The sequence below is a fragment of the Schistocerca serialis genome, chromosome 2, assembly GCF_023864345.2.
Source record: "Schistocerca serialis cubense isolate TAMUIC-IGC-003099 chromosome 2, iqSchSeri2.2, whole genome shotgun sequence".
NCBI classification, from domain to species: Eukaryota; Metazoa; Arthropoda; class Insecta; order Orthoptera; family Acrididae; genus Schistocerca; species Schistocerca serialis.
Window position 1 is genome coordinate 906,343,484 of NC_064639.1, and position 12,077 is coordinate 906,355,560.

Here is a 12,077-nt window from a genome sequence, read left to right on the forward strand (position 1 = left end):
TCTGTCAACTTCCACGCAGGGTGATGATCTTTTGGTCATCACACTCGCCAGCTGAAATCGGCGCTGCCTTTTCGCAGTAGTAAAAGAGTAGTGGCCCGTGGGGGGATCGAACCCACGACCTTCGCGTTATTAGCACGACGCTCTAACCAACTGAGCTAACGGGCCTCGGCAGACGCAGTTGCTCAGCCCTACGCTGGAAACGGGTGGCATGAAGCCATACACCATTTCTATGGGCGTCGTGTGTCTGCTTCCCTAGTCTATATTCTGCTGACGGTCACGAAACAGTAGCTATATTGCGAGCAGGACGGGAAACGGCCGCTCGGACAGCTCAAACTTGTCACGATTCGTGTGGAAAAAATTCCGTTCCGGTACCGGGAATCGAACCCGGGCCTCCTGGGTGAAAGCCAGGTATCCTAGCCACTAGACCACACCGGATGTGGCCGTTTCATTCGACCGTTCGTACGGTCGCTTGTCGCATTTCGTGTCGAGGGCCGCGTCGGCGCCCCTCTCTCTTTGCGAGCATCTTTACACATACTGACTGGCAAGGCGCGCACCTCAAACGTCGCAGAGCAGTGCTTTTGGCTTCGTGCTCTGCTGGGAGAAGAGGAAAAGGGAAGCTGTAAGTAGCAATAACAGGAAGTAAACATTCTCCCGCTGAAGCGTTGAAACGTTGTGGATAACAAACAAGAAATACGTTGGCGCCCTAGCAACAGCACCAGCATCAGTCACAGAAAATTAAATGCCCCGGGTGAGGATCGAACTCACGACCTTAAGATTATGAGACTTGCGCGCTGCCTACTGCGCTACCGAGGCACGGGTGAACTGCTTGTCCTGGAAACTGCCTAAATACCGTACCCAATATTAGACGTAGAGACACTGTACTTACTGGATAACGTGTTCTGTTGCTACACGTGCACTGCCGGCCCAGTTGATTGCGGTGTTGCTGCAGCTGTTGCAACGATAGGCAGCACTCCTTGTCGTTAAAGTTCAGTGCCTCGGAGGCACCGGGACACAGCAACTTGTGAGGCCAGGCCGACGCTAGTCTGTAGAACATGATGCGAGCGTCCTAGTGGGGACCCGCGAGTGCTGCGTTCTCGGTTCTTCTCAAGGGAATCCAGCTATACATTCTTGTGGATCGTGCATCTCAAGCGCGCAAGCCACGCGGCAGCATTATCGCGGGAAAAGCAAAATGATGCATCGGCCGGGAATCGAACCCGGGCCGCCCGCGTGGCAGGCGAGCATTCTACCACTGAACCACCGATGCTCGGGCCAGCGGTAACTTCACGCTGCTTCCCGAGCAGATGTCTCAAGGGAAAGTGGGACTGCCGTCAAGCGCCGTAGCATTCTGTGGAGAAGGTGCTGCAGACGCTGAATCCTGCACTGCACTGCTTAAAAATGCCGCCAGAACGCGGTCCTCTGCGTACTCTTGCGTCGCCGGCGCCGACTCTTGCCAAAGGATGCGAAATGTGCGCGGATACGCTGTCCGAATGCGTCTGGATGTGCTCCCCTAGCCTGCCTCGAAATGCGCCTGCCGGGTACGATCACCTTCGGCCGCTGCCGACAGGCGGGAAGCCGACACAGCGCGGAGGCGGGGCGCTCGCTTGTGTGGTGGTGGTGTAATGGTCAGCATAGTTGCCTTCCAAGCGCCAGCCCTTAGTGTGTCTCGACTTGTCTCGACTCTGCTCAGCTGACGCGAGAGCTGACGCTCTCAAATCGGCCTATATCAAAACGACAAGCACGAGAAACGACTGAGAGAGGCAAGGAGAGGCGAGGCGATGGACACACAGCACGCCCCCTTCATTTCACGGTGGCGTTTCCCTGACCGAATCAGTCAAAGGAGAAACAAAAATAGGAAGTAAAACTGCCAATAGTGCCCTGTGTTCCCATGCGCTCACCCGCCCAAGTACTGACCAGGGCCAAAGTTGTTACGCATCGGCAATCGGACATTTTCTTTCATTTTCTCTTTATCGGTTGAGAACCAGTGTATTCAAGATATTATGGCCATTGCCGAGTGAATGCTGTAGTGCTTCCCGACGAGTCGGGTTCGGATCCTCTGTCAACTTCCACGCAGGGTGATGATCTTTTGGTCATCACACTCGCCAGCTGAAATCGGCGCTGCCTTTTCGCAGTAGTAAAAGAGTAGTGGCCCGTGGGGGGATCGAACCCACGACCTTCGCGTTATTAGCACGACGCTCTAACCAACTGAGCTAACGGGCCTCGGCAGACGCAGTTGCTCAGCCCTACGCTGGAAACGGGTGGCATGAAGCCATACACCATTTCTATGGGCGTCGTGTGTCTGCTTCCCTAGTCTATATTCTGCTGACGGTCACGAAACAGTAGCTATATTGCGAGCAGGACGGGAAACGGCCGCTCGGACAGCTCAAACTTGTCACGATTCGTGTGGAAAAAATTCCGTTCCGGTACCGGGAATCGAACCCGGGCCTCCTGGGTGAAAGCCAGGTATCCTAGCCACTAGACCACACCGGATGTGGCCGTTTCATTCGACCGTTCGTGCGGTCGCTTGTCGCATTTCGTGTCGAGGGCCGCGTCAGCGCCCCTCTCTCTTTGCGAGCATCTTTACACATACTGACTGGCAAGGCGCGCACCTCAAACGTCGCAGAGCAGTGCTTTTGGCTTCGTGCTCTGCTGGGAGAAGAGGAAAAGGGAAGCTGTAAGTAGCAATAACAGGAAGTAAACATTCTCCCGCTGAAGCGTTGAAACGTTGTGGATAACAAACAAGAAATACGTTGGCGCCCTAGCAACAGCACCAGCATCAGTCACAGAAAATTAAATGCCCCGGGTGAGGATCGAACTCACGACCTTAAGATTATGAGACTTGCGCGCTGCCTACTGCGCTACCGAGTCACGGGTGAACTGCTTGTCCTGGAAACTGCCTAAATACCGTACCCAATATTAGACGTAGAGACACTGTACTTCCTGGATAACGTGTTCTGTTGCTACACGTGCACTGCCGGCCCAGTTGATTGCGGTGTTGCTGCAGCTGTTGCAACGATAGGCAGCACTCCTTGTCGTTAAAGTTCAGTGCCTCGGAGGCACCGGGACACAGCAACTTGTGAGGCCAGGCCGACGCTAGTCTGTAGAACATGATGCGAGCGTCCTAGTGGGGACCCGCGAGTGCTGCGTTCTCGGTTCTTCTCAAGGGAATCCAGCTATACATTCTTGTGGATCGTGCATCTCAAGCGCGCAAGCCACGCGGCAGCATTATCGCGGGAAAAGCAAAATGATGCATCGGCCGGGAATCGAACCCGGGCCGCCCGCGTGGCAGGCGAGCATTCTACCACTGAACCACCGATGCTCGGGCCAGCGGTAACTTCACGCTGCTTCCCGAGCAGATGTCTCAAGGGAAAGTGGGACTGCCGTCAAGCGCCGTAGCATTCTGTGGAGAAGGTGCTGCAGACGCTGAATCCTGCACTGCACTGCTTAAAAATGCCGCCAGAACGCGGTCCTCTGCGTACTCTTGCGTCGCCGGCGCCGACTCTTGCCAAAGGATGCGAAATGTGCGCGGATACGCTGTCCGAATGCGTCTGGATGTGCTCCCCTAGCCTGCCTCGAAATGCGCCTGCCGGGTACGATCACCTTCGGCCGCTGCCGACAGGCGGGAAGCCGACACAGCGCGGAGGTGGGGCGCTCGCTTGTGCGGTGGTGGTGTAATGGTCAGCATAGTTGCCTTCCAAGCGCCAGCCCTTAGTGTGTCTCGACTTGTCTCGACTCTGCTCAGCTGACGCGAGAGCTGACGCTCTCAAATCGGCCTATATCAAAACGACAAGCACGAGAAACGACTGAGAGAGGCAAGGAGAGGCGAGGCGATGGACACACAGCACGCCCCCTTCATTTCACGGTGGCGTTTCCCTGACCGAATCAGTCAAAGGAGAAACAAAAATAGGAAGTAAAACTGCCAATAGTGCCCTGTGTTCCCATGCGCTCACCCGCCCAAGTACTGACCAGGGCCAAAGTTGTTACGCATCGGCAATCGGACATTTTCTTTCATTTTCTCTTTATCGGTTGAGAACCAGTGTATTCAAGATATTATGGCCATTGCCGAGTGAATGCTGTAGTGCTTCCCGACGAGTCGGGTTCGGATCCTCTGTCAACTTCCACGCAGGGTGATGATCTTTTGGTCATCACACTCGCCAGCTGAAATCGGCGCTGCCTTTTCGCAGTAGTAAAAGAGTAGTGGCCCGTGGGGGGATCGAACCCACGACCTTCGCGTTATTAGCACGACGCTCTAACCAACTGAGCTAACGGGCCTCGGCAGACGCAGTTGCTCAGCCCTACGCTGGAAACGGGTGGCATGAAGCCATACACCATTTCTATGGGCGTCGTGTGTCTGCTTCCCTAGTCTATATTCTGCTGACGGTCACGAAACAGTAGCTATATTGCGAGCAGGACGGGAAACGGCCGCTCGGACAGCTCAAACTTGTCACGATTCGTGTGGAAAAAATTCCGTTCCGGTACCGGGAATCGAACCCGGGCCTCCTGGGTGAAAGCCAGGTATCCTAGCCACTAGACCACACCGGATGTGGCCGTTTCATTCGACCGTTCGTACGGTCGCTTGTCGCATTTCGTGTCGAGGGCCGCGTCGGCGCCCCTCTCTCTTTGCGAGCATCTTTACACATACTGACTGGCAAGGCGCGCACCTCAAACGTCGCAGAGCAGTGCTTTTGGCTTCGTGCTCTGCTGGGAGAAGAGGAAAAGGGAAGCTGTAAGTAGCAATAACAGGAAGTAAACATTCTCCCGCTGAAGCGTTGAAACGTTGTGGATAACAAACAAGAAATACGTTGGCGCCCTAGCAACAGCACCAGCATCAGTCACAGAAAATTAAATGCCCCGGGTGAGGATCGAACTCACGATCTTAAGATTATGAGACTTGCGCGCTGCCTACTGCGCTACCGAGGCACGGGTGAACTGCTTGTCCTGGAAACTGCCTAAATACCGTACCCAATATTAGACGTAGAGACACTGTACTTCCTGGATAACGTGTTCTGTTGCTACACGTGCACTGCCGGCCCAGTTGATTGCGGTGTTGCTGCAGCTGTTGCAACGATAGGCAGCACTCCTTGTCGTTAAAGTTCAGTGCCTCGGAGGCACCGGGACACAGCAACTTGTGAGGCCAGGCCGACGCTAGTCTGTAGAACATGATGCGAGCGTCCTAGTGGGGACCCGCGAGTGCTGCGTTCTCGGTTCTTCTCAAGGGAATCCAGCTATACATTCTTGTGGATCGTGCATCTCAAGCGCGCAAGCCACGCGGCAGCATTATCGCGGGAAAAGCAAAATGATGCATCGGCCGGGAATCGAACCCGGGCCGCCCGCGTGGCAGGCGAGCATTCTACCACTGAACCACCGATGCTCGGGCCAGCGGTAACTTCACGCTGCTTCCCGAGCAGATGTCTCAAGGGAAAGTGGGACTGCCGTCAAGCGCCGTAGCATTCTGTGGAGAAGGTGCTGCAGACGCTGAATCCTGCACTGCACTGCTTAAAAATGCCGCCAGAACGCGGTCCTCTGCGTACTCTTGCGTCGCCGGCGCCGACTCTTGCCAAAGGATGCGAAATGTGCGCGGATACGCTGTCCGAATGCGTCTGGATGTGCTGCCCTAGCCTGCCTCGAAATGCGCCTGCCGGGTACGATCACCTTCGGCCGCTGCCGACAGGCGGGAAGCCGACACAGCGCGGAGGCGGGGCGCTCGCTTGTGTGGTGGTGGTGTAATGGTCAGCATAGTTGCCTTCCAAGCGCCAGCCCTTAGTGTGTCTCGACTTGTCTCGACTTTGCTCAGCTGACGCGAGAGCTGACGCTCTCAAATCGGCCTATATCAAAACGACAAGCACGAGAAACGACTGAGAGAGGCAAGGAGAGGCGAGGCGATGGACACACAGCACGCCCCCTTCATTTCACGGTGGCGTTTCCCTGACCGAATCAGTCAAAGGAGAAACAAAAATAGGAAGTAAAACTGCCAATAGTGCCCTGTGTTCCCATGCGCTCACCCGCCCAAGTACTGACCAGGGCCAAAGTTGTTACGCATCGGCAATCGGACATTTTCTTTCATTTTCTCTTTATCGGTTGAGAACCAGTGTATTCAAGATATTATGGCCATTGCCGAGTGAATGCTGTAGTGCTTCCCGACGAGTCGGGTTCGGATCCTCTGTCAACTTCCACGCAGGGTGATGATCTTTTGGTCATCACACTCGCCAGCTGAAATCGGCGCTGCCTTTTCGCAGTAGTAAAAGAGTAGTGGCCCGTGGGGGGATCGAACCCACGACCTTCGCGTTATTAGCACGACGCTCTAACCAACTGAGCTAACGGGCCTCGGCAGACGCAGTTGCTCAGCCCTACGCTGGAAACGGGTGGCATGAAGCCATACACCATTTCTATGGGCGTCGTGTGTCTGCTTCCCTAGTCTATATTCTGCTGACGGTCACGAAACAGTAGCTATATTGCGAGCAGGACGGGAAACGGCCGCTCGGACAGCTCAAACTTGTCACGATTCGTGTGGAAAAAATTCCGTTCCGGTACCGGGAATCGAACCCGGGCCTCCTGGGTGAAAGCCAGGTATCCTAGCCACTAGACCACACCGGATGTGGCCGTTTCATTCGACCGTTCGTACGGTCGCTTGTCGCATTTCGTGTCGAGGGCCGCGTCGGCGCCCCTCTCTCTTTGCGAGCATCTTTACACATACTGACTGGCAAGGCGCGCACCTCAAACGTCGCAGAGCAGTGCTTTTGGCTTCGTGCTCTGCTGGGAGAAGAGGAAAAGGGAAGCTGTAAGTAGCAATAACAGGAAGTAAACATTCTCCCGCTGAAGCGTTGAAACGTTGTGGATAACAAACAAGAAATACGTTGGCGCCCTAGCAACAGCACCAGCATCAGTCACAGAAAATTAAATGCCCCGGGTGAGGATCGAACTCACGACCTTAAGATTATGAGACTTGCGCGCTGCCTACTGCGCTACCGAGGCACGGGTGAACTGCTTGTCCTGGAAACTGCCTAAATACCGTACCCAATATTAGACGTAGAGACACTGTACTTCCTGGATAACGTGTTCTGTTGCTACACGTGCACTGCCGGCCCAGTTGATTGCGGTGTTGCTGCAGCTGTTGCAACGATAGGCAGCACTCCTTGTCGTTAAAGTTCAGTGCCTCGGAGGCACCGGGACACAGCAACTTGTGAGGCCAGGGCGACGCTAGTCTGTAGAACATGATGCGAGCGTCCTAGTGGGGACCCGCGAGTGCTGCGTTCTCGGTTCTTCTCAAGGGAATCCAGCTATACATTCTTGTGGATCGTGCATCTCAAGCGCGCAAGCCACGCGGCAGCATTATCGCGGGAAAAGCAAAATGATGCATCGGCCGGGAATCGAACCCGGGCCGCCCGCGTGGCAGGCGAGCATTCTACCACTGAACCACCGATGCTCGGGCCAGCGGTAACTTCACGCTGCTTCCCGAGCAGATGTCTCAAGGGAAAGTGGGACTGCCGTCAAGCGCCGTAGCATTCTGTGGAGAAGGTGCTGCAGACGCTGAATCCTGCACTGCACTGCTTAAAAATGCCGCCAGAACGCGGTCCTCTGCGTACTCTTGCGTCGCCGGCGCCGACTCTTGCCAAAGGATGCGAAATGTGCGCGGATACGCTGTCCGAATGCGTCTGGATGTGCTCCCCTAGCCTGCCTCGAAATGCGCCTGCCGGGTACGATCACCTTCGGCCGCTGCCGACAGGCGGGAAGCCGACACAGCGCGGAGGCGGGGCGCTCGCTTGTGCGGTGGTGGTGTAATGGTCAGCATAGTTGCCTTCCAAGCGCCAGCCCTTAGTGTGTCTCGACTTGTCTCGACTCTGCTCAGCTGACGCGAGAGCTGACGCTCTCAAATCGGCCTATATCAAAACGACAAGCACGAGAAACGACTGAGAGAGGCAAGGAGAGGCGAGGCGATGGACACACAGCACGCCCCCTTCATTTCACGGTGGCGTTTCCCTGACCGAATCAGTCAAAGGAGAAACAAAAATAGGAAGTAAAACTGCCAATAGTGCCCTGTGTTCCCATGCGCTCACCCGCCCAAGTACTGACCAGGGCCAAAGTTGTTACGCATCGGCAATCGGACATTTTCTTTCATTTTCTCTTTATCGGTTGAGAACCAGTGTATTCAAGATATTATGGCCATTGCCGAGTGAATGCTGTAGTGCTTCCCGACGAGTCGGGTTCGGATCCTCTGTCAACTTCCACGCAGGGTGATGATCTTTTGGTCATCACACTCGCCAGCTGAAATCGGCGCTGCCTTTTCGCAGTAGTAAAAGAGTAGTGGCCCGTGGGGGGATCGAACCCACGACCTTCGCGTTATTAGCACGACGCTCTAACCAACTGAGCTAACGGGCCTCGGCAGACGCAGTTGCTCAGCCCTACGCTGGAAACGGGTGGCATGAAGCCATACACCATTTCTATGGGCGTCGTGTGTCTGCTTCCCTAGTCTATATTCTGCTGACGGTCACGAAACAGTAGCTATATTGCGAGCAGGACGGGAAACGGCCGCTCGGACAGCTCAAACTTGTCACGATTCGTGTGGAAAAAATTCCGTTCCGGTACCGGGAATCGAACCCGGGCCTCCTGGGTGAAAGCCAGGTATCCTAGCCACTAGACCACACCGGATGTGGCCGTTTCATTCGACCGTTCGTACGGTCGCTTGTCGCATTTCGTGTCGAGGGCCGCGTCGGCGCCCCTCTCTCTTTGCGAGCATCTTTACACATACTGACTGGCAAGGCGCGCACCTCAAACGTCGCAGAGCAGTGCTTTTGGCTTCGTGCTCTGCTGGGAGAAGAGGAAAAGGGAAGCTGTAAGTAGCAATAACAGGAAGTAAACATTCTCCCGCTGAAGCGTTGAAACGTTGTGGATAACAAACAAGAAATACGTTGGCGCCCTAGCAACAGCACCAGCATCAGTCACAGAAAATTAAATGCCCCGGGTGAGGATCGAACTCACGACCTTAAGATTATGAGACTTGCGCGCTGCCTACTGCGCTACCGAGGCACGGGTGAACTGCTTGTCCTGGAAACTGCCTAAATACCGTACCCAATATTAGACGTAGAGACACTGTACTTCCTGGATAACGTGTTCTGTTGCTACACGTGCACTGCCGGCCCAGTTGATTGCGGTGTTGCTGCAGCTGTTGCAACGATAGGCAGCACTCCTTGTCGTTAAAGTTCAGTGCCTCGGAGGCACCGGGACACAGCAACTTGTGAGGCCAGGGCGACGCTAGTCTGTAGAACATGATGCGAGCGTCCTAGTGGGGACCCGCGAGTGCTGCGTTCTCGGTTCTTCTCAAGGGAATCCAGCTATACATTCTTGTGGATCGTGCATCTCAAGCGCGCAAGCCACGCGGCAGCATTATCGCGGGAAAAGCAAAATGATGCATCGGCCGGGAATCGAACCCGGGCCGCCCGCGTGGCAGGCGAGCATTCTACCACTGAACCACCGATGCTCGGGCCAGCGGTAACTTCACGCTGCTTCCCGAGCAGATGTCTCAAGGGAAAGTGGGACTGCCGTCAAGCGCCGTAGCATTCTGTGGAGAAGGTGCTGCAGACGCTGAATCCTGCACTGCACTGCTTAAAAATGCCGCCAGAACGCGGTCCTCTGCGTACTCTTGCGTCGCCGGCGCCGACTCTTGCCAAAGGATGCGAAATGTGCGCGGATACGCTGTCCGAATGCGTCTGGATGTGCTCCCCTAGCCTGCCTCGAAATGCGCCTGCCGGGTACGATCACCTTCGGCCGCTGCCGACAGGCGGGAAGCCGACACAGCGCGGAGGCGGGGCGCTCGCTTGTGCGGTGGTGGTGTAATGGTCAGCATAGTTGCCTTCCAAGCGCCAGCCCTTAGTGTGTCTCGACTTGTCTCGACTCTGCTCAGCTGACGCGAGAGCTGACGCTCTCAAATCGGCCTATATCAAAACGACAAGCACGAGAAACGACTGAGAGAGGCAAGGAGAGGCGAGGCGATGGACACACAGCACGCCCCCTTCATTTCACGGTGGCGTTTCCCTGACCGAATCAGTCAAAGGAGAAACAAAAATAGGAAGTAAAACTGCCAATAGTGCCCTGTGTTCCCATGCGCTCACCCGCCCAAGTACTGACCAGGGCCAAAGTTGTTACGCATCGGCAATCGGACATTTTCTTTCATTTTCTCTTTATCGGTTGAGAACCAGTGTATTCAAGATATTATGGCCATTGCCGAGTGAATGCTGTAGTGCTTCCCGACGAGTCGGGTTCGGATCCTCTGTCAACTTCCACGCAGGGTGATGATCTTTTGGTCATCACACTCGCCAGCTGAAATCGGCGCTGCCTTTTCGCAGTAGTAAAAGAGTAGTGGCCCGTGGGGGGATCGAACCCACGACCTTCGCGTTATTAGCACGACGCTCTAACCAACTGAGCTAACGGGCCTCGGCAGACGCAGTTGCTCAGCCCTACGCTGGAAACGGGTGGCATGAAGCCATACACCATTTCTATGGGCGTCGTGTGTCTGCTTCCCTAGTCTATATTCTGCTGACGGTCACGAAACAGTAGCTATATTGCGAGCAGGACGGGAAACGGCCGCTCGGACAGCTCAAACTTGTCACGATTCGTGTGGAAAAAATTCCGTTCCGGTACCGGGAATCGAACCCGGGCCTCCTGGGTGAAAGCCAGGTATCCTAGCCACTAGACCACACCGGATGTGGCCGTTTCATTCGACCGTTCGTACGGTCGCTTGTCGCATTTCGTGTCGAGGGCCGCGTCGGCGCCCCTCTCTCTTTGCGAGCATCTTTACACATACTGACTGGCAAGGCGCGCACCTCAAACGTCGCAGAGCAGTGCTTTTGGCTTCGTGCTCTGCTGGGAGAAGAGGAAAAGGGAAGCTGTAAGTAGCAATAACAGGAAGTAAACATTCTCCCGCTGAAGCGTTGAAACGTTGTGGATAACAAACAAGAAATACGTTGGCGCCCTAGCAACAGCACCAGCATCAGTCACAGAAAATTAAATGCCCCGGGTGAGGATCGAACTCACGACCTTAAGATTATGAGACTTGCGCGCTGCCTACTGCGCTACCGAGGCACGGGTGAACTGCTTGTCCTGGAAACTGCCTAAATACCGTACCCAATATTAGACGTAGAGACACTGTACTTCCTGGATAACGTGTTCTGTTGCTACACGTGCACTGCCGGCCCAGTTGATTGCGGTGTTGCTGCAGCTGTTGCAACGATAGGCAGCACTCCTTGTCGTTAAAGTTCAGTGCCTCGGAGGCACCGGGACACAGCAACTTGTGAGGCCAGGCCGACGCTAGTCTGTAGAACATGATGCGAGCGTCCTAGTGGGGACCCGCGAGTGCTGCGTTCTCGGTTCTTCTCAAGGGAATCCAGCTATACATTCTTGTGGATCGTGCATCTCAAGCGCGCAAGCCACGCGGCAGCATTATCGCGGGAAAAGCAAAATGATGCATCGGCCGGGAATCGAACCCGGGCCGCCCGCGTGGCAGGCGAGCATTCTACCACTGAACCACCGATGCTCGGGCCAGCGGTAACTTCACGCTGCTTCCCGAGCAGATGTCTCAAGGGAAAGTGGGACTGCCGTCAAGCGCCGTAGCATTCTGTGGAGAAGGTGCTGCAGACGCTGAATCCTGCACTGCACTGCTTAAAAATGCCGCCAGAACGCGGTCCTCTGCGTACTCTTGCGTCGCCGGCGCCGACTCTTGCCAAAGGATGCGAAATGTGCGCGGATACGCTGTCCGAATGCGTCTGGATGTGCTCCCCTAGCCTGCCTCGAAATGCGCCTGCCGGGTACGATCACCTTCGGCCGCTGCCGACAGGCGGGAAGCCGACACAGCGCGGAGGCGGGGCGCTCGCTTGTGTGGTGGTGGTGTAATGGTCAGCATAGTTGCCTTCCAAGCGCCAGCCCTTAGTGTGTCTCGACTTGTCTCGACTCTGCTCAGCTGACGCGAGAGCTGACGCTCTCAAATCGGCCTATATCAAAACGACAAGCACGAGAAACGACTGAGAGAGGCAAGGAGAGGCGAGGCGATGGACACACAGCACGCCCCCTTCATTTCACGGTGGCGTTTC

The 12,077-nt window shown here is 55.4% G+C and overlaps 24 non-coding genes across 24 annotated transcripts; all 24 read right to left on the bottom strand.

The window, feature by feature from the left end:
- Positions 1 to 91: 91 nt before the first annotated feature.
- Positions 92 to 165, bottom strand: Trnai-aau (transfer RNA isoleucine (anticodon AAU)). Its single transcript has one exon. It is a non-coding gene; the product is annotated as a tRNA-Ile (tRNA).
- Positions 166 to 363: 198 nt separating this feature from the next.
- Trnae-uuc (transfer RNA glutamic acid (anticodon UUC)) lies at positions 364 to 435 on the bottom strand. The gene has a single exon. It is a non-coding gene; the product is annotated as a tRNA-Glu (tRNA).
- Positions 436 to 740: 305 nt separating this feature from the next.
- Positions 741 to 813, bottom strand: Trnam-cau (transfer RNA methionine (anticodon CAU)). Its single transcript has one exon. It is a non-coding gene; the product is annotated as a tRNA-Met (tRNA).
- Positions 814 to 1,193: 380 nt separating this feature from the next.
- On the bottom strand, positions 1,194 to 1,264 carry Trnag-gcc (transfer RNA glycine (anticodon GCC)). Its single transcript has one exon. It is a non-coding gene; the product is annotated as a tRNA-Gly (tRNA).
- Positions 1,265 to 2,143: 879 nt separating this feature from the next.
- On the bottom strand, positions 2,144 to 2,217 carry Trnai-aau (transfer RNA isoleucine (anticodon AAU)). The gene has a single exon. It is a non-coding gene; the product is annotated as a tRNA-Ile (tRNA).
- A 198-nt stretch (positions 2,218 to 2,415) lies between these two features.
- Positions 2,416 to 2,487, bottom strand: Trnae-uuc (transfer RNA glutamic acid (anticodon UUC)). The gene has a single exon. It is a non-coding gene; the product is annotated as a tRNA-Glu (tRNA).
- A 305-nt stretch (positions 2,488 to 2,792) lies between these two features.
- On the bottom strand, positions 2,793 to 2,865 carry Trnam-cau (transfer RNA methionine (anticodon CAU)). Its single transcript has one exon. It is a non-coding gene; the product is annotated as a tRNA-Met (tRNA).
- Positions 2,866 to 3,245: 380 nt separating this feature from the next.
- Positions 3,246 to 3,316, bottom strand: Trnag-gcc (transfer RNA glycine (anticodon GCC)). The gene has a single exon. It is a non-coding gene; the product is annotated as a tRNA-Gly (tRNA).
- Positions 3,317 to 4,195: 879 nt separating this feature from the next.
- Trnai-aau (transfer RNA isoleucine (anticodon AAU)) lies at positions 4,196 to 4,269 on the bottom strand. Its single transcript has one exon. It is a non-coding gene; the product is annotated as a tRNA-Ile (tRNA).
- A 198-nt stretch (positions 4,270 to 4,467) lies between these two features.
- Positions 4,468 to 4,539, bottom strand: Trnae-uuc (transfer RNA glutamic acid (anticodon UUC)). Its single transcript has one exon. It is a non-coding gene; the product is annotated as a tRNA-Glu (tRNA).
- A 305-nt stretch (positions 4,540 to 4,844) lies between these two features.
- Trnam-cau (transfer RNA methionine (anticodon CAU)) lies at positions 4,845 to 4,917 on the bottom strand. Its single transcript has one exon. It is a non-coding gene; the product is annotated as a tRNA-Met (tRNA).
- A 380-nt stretch (positions 4,918 to 5,297) lies between these two features.
- On the bottom strand, positions 5,298 to 5,368 carry Trnag-gcc (transfer RNA glycine (anticodon GCC)). The gene has a single exon. It is a non-coding gene; the product is annotated as a tRNA-Gly (tRNA).
- Positions 5,369 to 6,247: 879 nt separating this feature from the next.
- On the bottom strand, positions 6,248 to 6,321 carry Trnai-aau (transfer RNA isoleucine (anticodon AAU)). Its single transcript has one exon. It is a non-coding gene; the product is annotated as a tRNA-Ile (tRNA).
- A 198-nt stretch (positions 6,322 to 6,519) lies between these two features.
- On the bottom strand, positions 6,520 to 6,591 carry Trnae-uuc (transfer RNA glutamic acid (anticodon UUC)). Its single transcript has one exon. It is a non-coding gene; the product is annotated as a tRNA-Glu (tRNA).
- A 305-nt stretch (positions 6,592 to 6,896) lies between these two features.
- Trnam-cau (transfer RNA methionine (anticodon CAU)) lies at positions 6,897 to 6,969 on the bottom strand. The gene has a single exon. It is a non-coding gene; the product is annotated as a tRNA-Met (tRNA).
- Positions 6,970 to 7,349: 380 nt separating this feature from the next.
- Positions 7,350 to 7,420, bottom strand: Trnag-gcc (transfer RNA glycine (anticodon GCC)). Its single transcript has one exon. It is a non-coding gene; the product is annotated as a tRNA-Gly (tRNA).
- Positions 7,421 to 8,299: 879 nt separating this feature from the next.
- Positions 8,300 to 8,373, bottom strand: Trnai-aau (transfer RNA isoleucine (anticodon AAU)). Its single transcript has one exon. It is a non-coding gene; the product is annotated as a tRNA-Ile (tRNA).
- Positions 8,374 to 8,571: 198 nt separating this feature from the next.
- Trnae-uuc (transfer RNA glutamic acid (anticodon UUC)) lies at positions 8,572 to 8,643 on the bottom strand. Its single transcript has one exon. It is a non-coding gene; the product is annotated as a tRNA-Glu (tRNA).
- A 305-nt stretch (positions 8,644 to 8,948) lies between these two features.
- On the bottom strand, positions 8,949 to 9,021 carry Trnam-cau (transfer RNA methionine (anticodon CAU)). Its single transcript has one exon. It is a non-coding gene; the product is annotated as a tRNA-Met (tRNA).
- A 380-nt stretch (positions 9,022 to 9,401) lies between these two features.
- Trnag-gcc (transfer RNA glycine (anticodon GCC)) lies at positions 9,402 to 9,472 on the bottom strand. Its single transcript has one exon. It is a non-coding gene; the product is annotated as a tRNA-Gly (tRNA).
- Positions 9,473 to 10,351: 879 nt separating this feature from the next.
- On the bottom strand, positions 10,352 to 10,425 carry Trnai-aau (transfer RNA isoleucine (anticodon AAU)). Its single transcript has one exon. It is a non-coding gene; the product is annotated as a tRNA-Ile (tRNA).
- Positions 10,426 to 10,623: 198 nt separating this feature from the next.
- Positions 10,624 to 10,695, bottom strand: Trnae-uuc (transfer RNA glutamic acid (anticodon UUC)). The gene has a single exon. It is a non-coding gene; the product is annotated as a tRNA-Glu (tRNA).
- Positions 10,696 to 11,000: 305 nt separating this feature from the next.
- On the bottom strand, positions 11,001 to 11,073 carry Trnam-cau (transfer RNA methionine (anticodon CAU)). Its single transcript has one exon. It is a non-coding gene; the product is annotated as a tRNA-Met (tRNA).
- Positions 11,074 to 11,453: 380 nt separating this feature from the next.
- On the bottom strand, positions 11,454 to 11,524 carry Trnag-gcc (transfer RNA glycine (anticodon GCC)). The gene has a single exon. It is a non-coding gene; the product is annotated as a tRNA-Gly (tRNA).
- Between the last annotated feature and the right edge of the window lie 553 nt (positions 11,525 to 12,077).